Source organism: Chenopodium quinoa, unplaced genomic scaffold (assembly GCF_001683475.1).
Source record: "Chenopodium quinoa cultivar QQ74 unplaced genomic scaffold, ASM168347v1, whole genome shotgun sequence".
Lineage (NCBI taxonomy): Eukaryota > Viridiplantae > Streptophyta > Magnoliopsida > Caryophyllales > Amaranthaceae > Chenopodium > Chenopodium quinoa.
Genome location: NW_018742410.1, coordinates 1,114,708 through 1,124,739, shown reverse-complemented (window position 1 = coordinate 1,124,739; position 10,032 = coordinate 1,114,708).

Genomic DNA, 10,032 nt, shown 5'->3' with positions numbered 1-10,032 from the left:
AAAGAACAAGAAAGGAGGTGGCAATGATGATGAAGTCATCGAGGAAGAGCAACTCCCATGGCAAAAATGGCCAAGCGTATCGAAGGATGATTGGGAAGCTTTTGTTCTTCAAAAAAGTAAAAAGGAAGCAATTGTAAGTTTAAGTAAATCTGATGACAATTGTATAAAATATTAACTCTTTTTTAAGTAATGATACTAACATGTGTAATTATGTAGGAACTGAGGGAGCAAAATTCCAAAAACGCATTGCAGAGGCAATACACCCATCGTATGGGGCCTAAAACATTTGGTAAATGGAGGGAAACGTGGGTGAAGGAGGAAGTATACCCCACTGCGCTTCTAGGGTCCTCCAAAGAAGCCTTTGATTCCACGACCACTACGTTGATGAGTCGTGCTGGCGATTTCATTTGTTCTCTGCATTCGCGTGACAAGAAAACCGGAAAATGGGTCATCAACGCTTCGGAAACCAAAGAAATGGCAGATAAACTCGTAAGCAACTATGAACTAGTGAACTTTATGAAGCTTTAGCATAAATATCACTTTACAAAAACATTAACTATATTCATGTTGCCTTTTTGTTTTTGCTACAGGTTGAGTACACTGAAGAACTGGTTGAAGGCAAGCTCGTCCCAACAGTAGAGAAGGACCCTTTCACCTTGGCTTTGGGAAAGCCCTACCATCCAGGACATGTATTAGGTGCGGGAGGGACCTTGCTAAGATGGGAAAAGGTGATGGGTCCAGAATATACCAAATCAGGAAGATCCCGAGCAAGTGTGAACTCACCGGTTGACTTGGATGCCACAGTGGCTTCAATTAAGGAACAAGTGCGCAACGAGATGCGAGAAGAGTTACATGTAATTTGTTTAGTTCTTTGTAAGCGTTGACTTGATAAGATAGCTCGATAAATATAGATAAAAAATGACTGTTAATTGCATTTAAATTTTAAACTAATCTCTCACTAGGGTAGTCAGCTCTAAATCAGCTTGTTTTAAACGACTTGATAAGATAGCTCGATGTTTCTTCGTTTCTGTTGTGCTGGCTGTTTATGTTTTGCTATTGTCTGCTGTGTCTGCCTCTGCTTGTTGTGTCTGCCCCTACCTGTCTGCTGTGTGCCTGTGTCTACCTGCTTCTGTATGCTGCTTGCGTCTGCTACTGATGTCTGCTACAGTCTGTTGCTGCCTACTGCTGTCTGCTGTCTGCTTCTGCCTACTGCTGTGCTGTCTGCCTACTGTTTCTGCCTACTACTTCTATTTCAATGCTGCTGCCATTCTGTTTCTATGATGCTGCTGTTTCTGTGTTGTGCTGTGTTGTTTCTGTGTTGCTGTTGTTTCTGTGCTGTGCTGTGCTGTTTTTGTGTTGCTGTTTTTTCTGTGCTGTGCTATGTTGTTGTTGTTTCTGTTTTTGTGCTGCTGCTGTTCTGTTTCTGTGATGTTGCTGTTTCTGTGCTGTGCTGTGCTATTTCTGTGTTGTTGTTGTTTCTGTGTTGCCTGTGAGCTATGTCTGCCTGCTGTGTCTGCTGTGTCTGCCTACTATGCTGCTGCTGTGTCTACTGTGAGCTGCCAGATAAATGGCTGTGTGTTGTTGTTTATTGTGGTTGTGCAGAGCAGTTTCTGTGTTGTGGTGTTTTGGTGTTGTGGTGTTTGGTGTTGTGGTGTTTGTGTAGTTTGTGTAGTTCTGTTCAGTGTTGTGGTGTTTTGTAGCCCTTTTAAGTGGCCTTTGCTTGTTGCACAACAAATTCACCCAAAATCAACCTTAAACTCATAATTAACCTTAGCCCATTGCCATACACACTGTAAATACATAATAGATCAGGTTAGGCACAAGATTAGGCATGAAAATTTGGCATTTCATCACTTAAAACTACTCAATTCACACGGTTCACAAACTGATCTGGCAGCAGCACCTTTGCTTAGTTTTAATCTTATAATCACAACAAAACTTACACAAAAACATGATATTTTAATTTAGGGATATTCCTAACATGTTACTACTGTAAATCAAGCATGAAATCCATCATAAGCAAGGCTAAAGTACAGCAAAAACACACGACACAGAGGCTGTTTTTACAGCAGCTATGATTCATAAATTAGAGGCTTAAACATGCTTAAAACTCAACCAAAATACATCATTAACAACTTAAAAATAAACCCTAATGATACCTTAACATAATCATAAAATCGGTTTTGTTTTCAATTTTGTTTTCGGTGTGGGCGTTGTTTATAATCGCTTTGAAAGTGTTAATTTCTTCTTCCAAATTGGTGCAGGAAGAGACCCGTTGTGCACTTCTACACCCGAGGCTATCAAACAGTGGACCTTTGCAGTTGGTTGCATATGTTAGTGCACAACCGACCAGTGGTACGGTCCATTCGCGACCGCTTAGGTCACAACATTACTCGGTCGGGATCAATTCTGTGGTTGCGGGGTTCGAGTACATCCGAGTACCGGTGCCCGTAGAGGAGGATGGGATTACTACACTCTGGGAAGCGAAAGGTAGCTTTGTGCAATGACCATGTGATTGGGTAAGGTTGATCAACGAGGTAAGATTTTGGGTTCACTCTTTACTCTATGCCCAATTGTCTTCCCAAGTGTTGGATAGATTTATTTTCTAACCAATTGTATGATTTGCTTTATCAGATTTCGAAGAAAAACCAAACTTCAAAGAGAAGGAGGGTGGAGCAGCCTAAAAGCATAACCGGTGCCAAAGAAGAGGAGTGAACAACGGTCGGAGAGTGAAAAAGCGTCGAAGAAGAACTCTTCGAGAGGTTCAGCTATGCAAGCTACTCCACTTGTTACAGACACAGTCCTTCAATCGCTCTCTAAAGATTTAACTTATCCACACAACCGTGTTAGTATGTTTCCTAGTGACACTCCCGTTCAAGTTGCACTACCTAAGGCATTGTTCCACTATGATGACGATGCAATTGCACGGCTCAGCAAAGAAGATGTGAAGGAATTTCTAAGTGGATCAATGCTTAACATTTCCCTCATTCAAACATTCATGAGGTAATTCAATGCCGCTCAAAGTATGTTATTCAGATTAGTGGTGATTGTCGTTTATTTTTCCATTAATATTCTATTATCATACATGCAGAGCACTACAGGAGCACTTACGTTACATTGATTCTCCGTGTCAAGTTGGGTGATTATGCCCTGAGCAGATCTCCACTACTAGAATCTTAGGCAACCACCCTGACGTGTTGTACTATGTTGAATGGAGTATCAAGGAATCAGTGCGTGCGGGAGACAAGTTCATATTGGCCCCATGTTATAAGGAGTACGTCTAACCATGTCAAATTCATTTGTTTCCCCTAATTATATGTTGTACATGGCTAAAAATTGATTTGTTTGTCTATTGTGAATTTATGTAGTTTGCACTGGACCCTGCTGGTGATTTGTGTTTCCAGTAACACAATCTTCTTTTTTGATTCAGCTCGATTGCCTCATCCAAAAAAGCTCCTCGTGAAATCCATACTGCAAAAGTAAATAAAGCTACCTAGTGTTGATTATCATTACCTAACTCATTTATTAGTCATGCTAATCAAATTTGACCTTACTTTTCTATAGTATTATGAAGAAGATAAATTGTCGAGCTCCTCAAGGTCCCACATGGAAATCACCGATGGTAATGCCACATGATATTGTGATTTTCGTAATAAACAATGCGTAAAAAGTTACTAATTTGCTATATATGCATGTTTGATTCATGTACTTTGTTCCTATGCTAGTGCGCACAACAAGATAACGGAGTTGATTGTGGCCTATACGTGATGAGATTCATGTTTGACATAGTGAGTCGTTGTACAGACACACTACAGCTTGTTGAGGTATGCCATTGACTTAGTTTATTTGCTCTTAACATGTGATTTGACAAGAAATGTAAGAAATAGGCCTTACTTGGGCCATTTTGGATAAAAATGCGTCCTAAAACACTTGAATTGCTCCTTTCATGTGATTTCAAGCCCTAGGCGCCTATAACTAAGTAATAAGGACTTGTTATGAGAAAGAATGAGTTCATTTGACAAGAAATGTAGGAAATAGGCATCCTAGTAGTCATACAGGCCTTACTTGGGCCATTTTGGATGAAAATGCGTCCTAAAACACTTGAATTGCTCCTTTCATGTGATTTCAAGCCCTAGGCGCCTATAACTAAGTAATAATGACATGTTATGAGAAAGAATGAGTTCATTTGACAAGAAATGTAGAAAATAGACATCCTAGTAGTCAAATAGGCCTTACTTAGGCCAATTTGGATGAAAATGAACCCTAAAACACTTAAATTGCTCCTTTCTTGTGATTTCAAGCCTTAGCCGCCTATAACTAAGTAATAATGACATGTTATGAGAAAGAATGAGTTTATTTGACAAGAAATGTAGGAAATAGACATCCTAGTTGTCAAATAGGCCTAAGTAATAAATTTTTGCCTAACTGAACTTGTAAATGTATTTTTACATGCGTAAACTAAGTAATTAATTCTAACATACTTTTTGTTTATTCCAAGTTTTGCAAGGTACAAAAGGGAGGTCTATTGACGAGCAAAGAACTTAATGAAGTTCGAGACATGTTGGCGTCCTTCATCACATTTAACTTGTAAATATCATTTCTATTTGAACTTGTTAACTACATTATTGATTAGTATTGTTTGTAATTATGACACTTTTTTAAAATTAGTATTGTTTGTAAATAGTAGTGCATTTGGGATTATTAATTAATATCTATGTAGTGTTATTATTTCAATTTACAAATTATTATTATTATTAATTATAATATTATAATAATAATAATTATTATTATTATTGTTATTGTTATATAATAATGGTAGAATTAATGCAGGATGTACGGGTTCTCATTATTATTATTAGTATTAGTATTAATATTATTATTTATTGCCGGAAAAAAAAATACAGTTAACGGCACCGGTTCAGGCTTCAAACCGATGCCTGTTGTACTGAAGAAAAAAAAAAGCGTGCCATGGGTAATTGGCACCGGTTAACCGGTGCCAAAGAGTGTATTTAGCACCGGTTAACCGGTGCCAAATCTTTAAATAGCCACCGGTTTTGAACCGGTGCCAAATCTTCAGAGATTTGGCATCCCTTCAAATACTCAACGGTTCAAAACCGGTGCCCATAGGGTGTTTGAACCGGTGCCTATTTATGTTTTTCGCCTAGTGTTGGGTGTTTGGAATTTGGGTGTTTGGCTTTTGGGTGGATTGTTCACTCAACCCGACAGCATGTGTTTGGCTACCTTGATTACTAGGATAAGAAAATTCATGTTGTGAGCCATATAAATGAGGTGAGAATTGGTTTTGTTGAAATCCCGAACTAGACATAGTCTAAGGAGACATATTGTCAAATTGTTCGAATCCTCTCATGGTTTGGGGATGAAAGAAGGGGGTGGAAGTGTTTGGAATGGGCATGTTAGGGTAGGGCATTGAAGTGTTTGAATTTGGTAAATCCCTACTAATACTAGTACGTTTGGACTTGGCTTTCCTAGAGGAGGAGGAAGGGTTCGGGTTTAATGCCATGATTAATAATAATAACAACAACAACAACAACAACAACAACAACAACAATAATAATAATAATAATAATAATAATAATACAAATAATAAAACAATAACAATAATAATAACAACAACAACAATAATAATACAAATAATAATAACAATAACAATAATAATAACAGCAATAATAATAACACTAACAATAACAATAATAATAGTGACAAGAACAAAAATTATAACAATAATAATAAATTTATATATAATAATAATAATAAAAATAATAATAATAATAATAATAATAATAATAATAATAACAACAACAACAACAACAACAACAACAACAACAACAACAACAACAACAACAAATTAAAATAACGTTGAGTTAGATCTTATAACGACGCTTCGATTGCTTTCCGCTAATTAATTTTCCGAACTTATTAATTTTTTTTATTAAATTTATAATTGAGAGAATTAGAGAATTAAAGATTATACGAGATTTTTTTTTTTTTTTTTTTTTTTTGTGTGAAGTAGAGATTATAAGAGAGTAAGAATTAGAGAATAAGAGATTTGAGAATAGATGAGTTGATGAATTGTGGAAAAAAATGGAGGAAGAAGTGAAGTATTTTAGGAAAAATGATGAATTAGCCGTTAGAGTGGTTGTTGGAATATAGTCGTTAATATGGCTGTTACAATATATTCGTTTATGGCTGTTGGAAGCTGCGAAAAGTAGCCTTTATGCACGATCGTGCCGTGCCGGGCCGCGTGCCATGCTCGCGGGCCGGCTTGCAGGCCAAACGACCGTGCCGATTTATCAAAATTTTGTTCACAGCACGGCCCACTGCTGAGCTACCGTACCGTGCCGGGCCGTGCCACCACCATGATGTGTTCGTGCCGCCCACGGGCCGGCACGACCCATGCGTACCTCTATGCGGATCAAAGGCATCATGATTAAGATTTTAACTACTTCCTTTATTTTTGATTGAGTCGTTTATTAGCTGTGAGATGGAGTGTGGCTTCAATCCAAAAGTTATGCATGGTTAAAAGATTAAGTTGTTTATTTTGATAATTAATTAGTTTGCGTGAATTAGATTAGTTTAAGGAAAATCTAAGTTTTATCTTTTAATAAGATATAATTAAGTTTCCACTTTCTCAAGGTTAATTTTTATCTTTTAGAATTCTAGTTAGCGTGAGATGTATGTCCTATAAATATGTTTCAATTTTCATTATATTGTTATGATTATTTGAATCGATTAGATTGTTAATTTAATTATGAGCTTGCAATTGCTTTAGTTTTTGCTATTAAAATAGCAATTTTGATTGAGATTTCAAAATTAAACCTTCAAGTCTTATGATTGATTTGAGTCATCCCAAACCCTACAATCCACCACGTGAATTCATATCACGTATTATTGTATTAGCCAACTCCTTCCGTGGTTCTGTCCTTATTTGTTTATCCTAAGTTTCCTCCGTTATGCTTAAAAATAATTGATACGGTCAAATTTGACACTTATTTCAATATACTAGTTTGACCTTAAATACATATAATTCAAATTTACGAAAAAAAAATGAAAAAGTTGGTATATGAAACATTATATTAGTAGTACCTATTAACAAAATATTGCATGATAAAAATGAACTATAGGCAAAGTTAATACTTTGTAGATGAATAGTAAAAAAAAAGTCAAACATATTTATTTTTCTAGGATAAAGTGAGTATATCTTCATTTTCATACGCGTACAAAGTTTTAAAAATTGATACTCCACATTAATAAAATGTAGTACAAGATAATTCTATCAATATCTCACATTTGTATATTACAAAGTACCATTATAGATTATCAAGATTTTATTGTCAAAGTTTAAAAGTGTTACCCAAATAATTGCAATGGCACATAGTTTGGTCCATTAGCTACTGAGAATGGCCCAATTTATATGGTGTAAGTGTATAACGTATAAGCCTGGCTTAACAAAGGGCCAGAATATACTTCGTACTAACTAAATGAAATTGGGCATTATGTCCAACAGGCCCCCATTTGTGACCCAGAATCCATATTCCTTACACAATAATCATCAAGAGCATAATATTAAAAGCGAATCTAACATGACACTTGTCATGTTCTGATTAAAAGTTTTTCCGCCACTTTTTTCTTTCCTTATTTAATTTTTATTTTTTTTAATTTTTTTTATTACAAATCTTATGAGTATTAGTTTATATATCCCATATCATTTAACTTTTAATTTGACAACTAAATACGAAATATATTCTATACGCCTTTCATGAAAATATTTTAACATATCTTTTATATATTTTATCATGGATATTTAATAAACAAACATATATTACATATAAGTTAATATATATATATTAGAATAATGTACTCCTATATCCCGTATCATTCTACGTCGTATTTTTTTCTTTCAAAGTTGTTTTTGCTACAATCAGGATTGACAATTTAGCCTTTATTACATATTGTTGATTTATTTATAATAGTAACACTACAATTCAATAACTATAAATATATATATATAAAAGAATTGATTATTAATTGTCACAAAAAATTAGTCAATTAAATTTGTATAAAACATTTTGCCGATCAAATTAAGTGTGCTATAAAATATTGTGCCGGTCAAAATTAAATATGCCAATAAAATATGGACATATATATAAGTACATTACACGGGTTACATAAAATTTCATTCTTATATAAAACCCGATAATTATATATATATATATATATATATATATATATATAAATGTTTAATAATCAATAATTTTTTATATCAATATAATATGAAATTTAAGTTAGTTTTTTTGAAAAGAAGTTCAAGTATTTGTTTCAATTAAAAAAACTGATTTTTTTAAAAATTTATTGTTAAATTGACATTATAATTCATAATTAGATTAAGTTAAAACCGTGCATTGCACATGACTTAAACTAGTTTATCATATGTGGGGGGATGGCTTTTTGGCTGACTCAAATGTGGCAGAAATTTTAGCAATTATCTTTGCCTTGGAGACAATGTACAACACTACAATAGTACACAAAGATTGGATGAGGAACAACAATTTGAGTCCGCGGAGAATCCGAGGGCATTGGAACTATCTACGAAATTATCTACTTCACATTAATTTTTTTTTTTTAAAGCGTATAATTCCGATTTAAAAATTAGATAATTGAAAGTAAACCTATGACACTAAAGTCCCTAAATAAAAATAACGGCTATTTCACCAAATGTCACTGAGTAATTGCGAAATTCACCAAATGCCATCCAACTTTTCAAAATTCATCAAATGCCACCGAGTTTTAAGAAAATTCACCAAATGCCATTAATGACTAACGGCTGTTAGTTGACCTACCCCCTTGCCACGTGTCACCTTTTGATTGATCCGTTTTGTAAAAAAAAAAATTAAAAACCAAAAATATTTTTTTTTAATTTTTTTTTTAAAAATATACTGTTTTTGTTTTTTTTAAAAAAATATTTAATAAAACATGCTGCCACGTTAGCCAGAGGAAGGTCCAGCCAACGCAGCAGCAGGCAGCAACCAAGAACAATCGCAGCAGCAGGTGGCTGAATTTCCAGACAACGCAGCAGCCAACGATCGCAGGAAAAATGCGAGCCAACGCAGCCAGCCGAAACGTCAGTGGGTTCCAACGCAGCAGCCAGGAACAACTTCCAGCCACCAAACGCAACCACGCCACGGTGCCGCGACGAACAAGAACGATGCGACCCAAAATTCGAACAATTTCGAATAAAATCACGATTTTCTTGCGGTTTGATGTTCGATTTTAATCCCAAAACAAGATTTTGGTATCAATTATCAATCTTATTGAATTAATTTGATGATTTTCATTCAAAATCAAATTGGGGAAAAAGTTAGGGTTTTTTTTAATTTTGAATCAAAGTCTTTGATTATAAAACGAAAATAACAATTATTTACATGATTTTGCAATTGAAATCAAAAGAAAACAAAGCCCTCAATCAATTTCGACACAACTTGTCGAATTGAAGATCAAACTTTCGTTGTTCTTCCCCTTGTATGAACGAAAATATTCCCCTTTCGTTGTTCTGGTCGGATTTTGCTCCGGCAAGTGGTGGCTGGCTAGGGTTTCGTGGGTGGGCTGGTGGCTGCTGGGGTTTGGGGTTTGTGGGTTTTTTTATTTTTTATTTTATTTTTTGTAACTTTTTATAAAAATATTTTTGGTTTTTAATTTTTTTTTTTTTTTTTTTAAAAACGGACCAATCAGAAGGTGACACGTGGCAAGGGGGTGGGTCAACTAACGGTCAACTAACAGCCGTTAGTCATTAATGGCATTTGGTGAATTTTCTTAAAACTCGGCGGCATTTGGTGAATTTTGAAAAGTTGGATGGCATTTGGTGAATTTCGCAATTACTCAGTGGCATTTGGTGAAATAGCCGTAAAAACAATAATAATAAAAAAAAAATATAATTTTACTAAAATACGTCTACTCTTATTCCACCATTTCATGTAACTACATAGTATTATTATAAAAAAAATTAAATAAAAGACA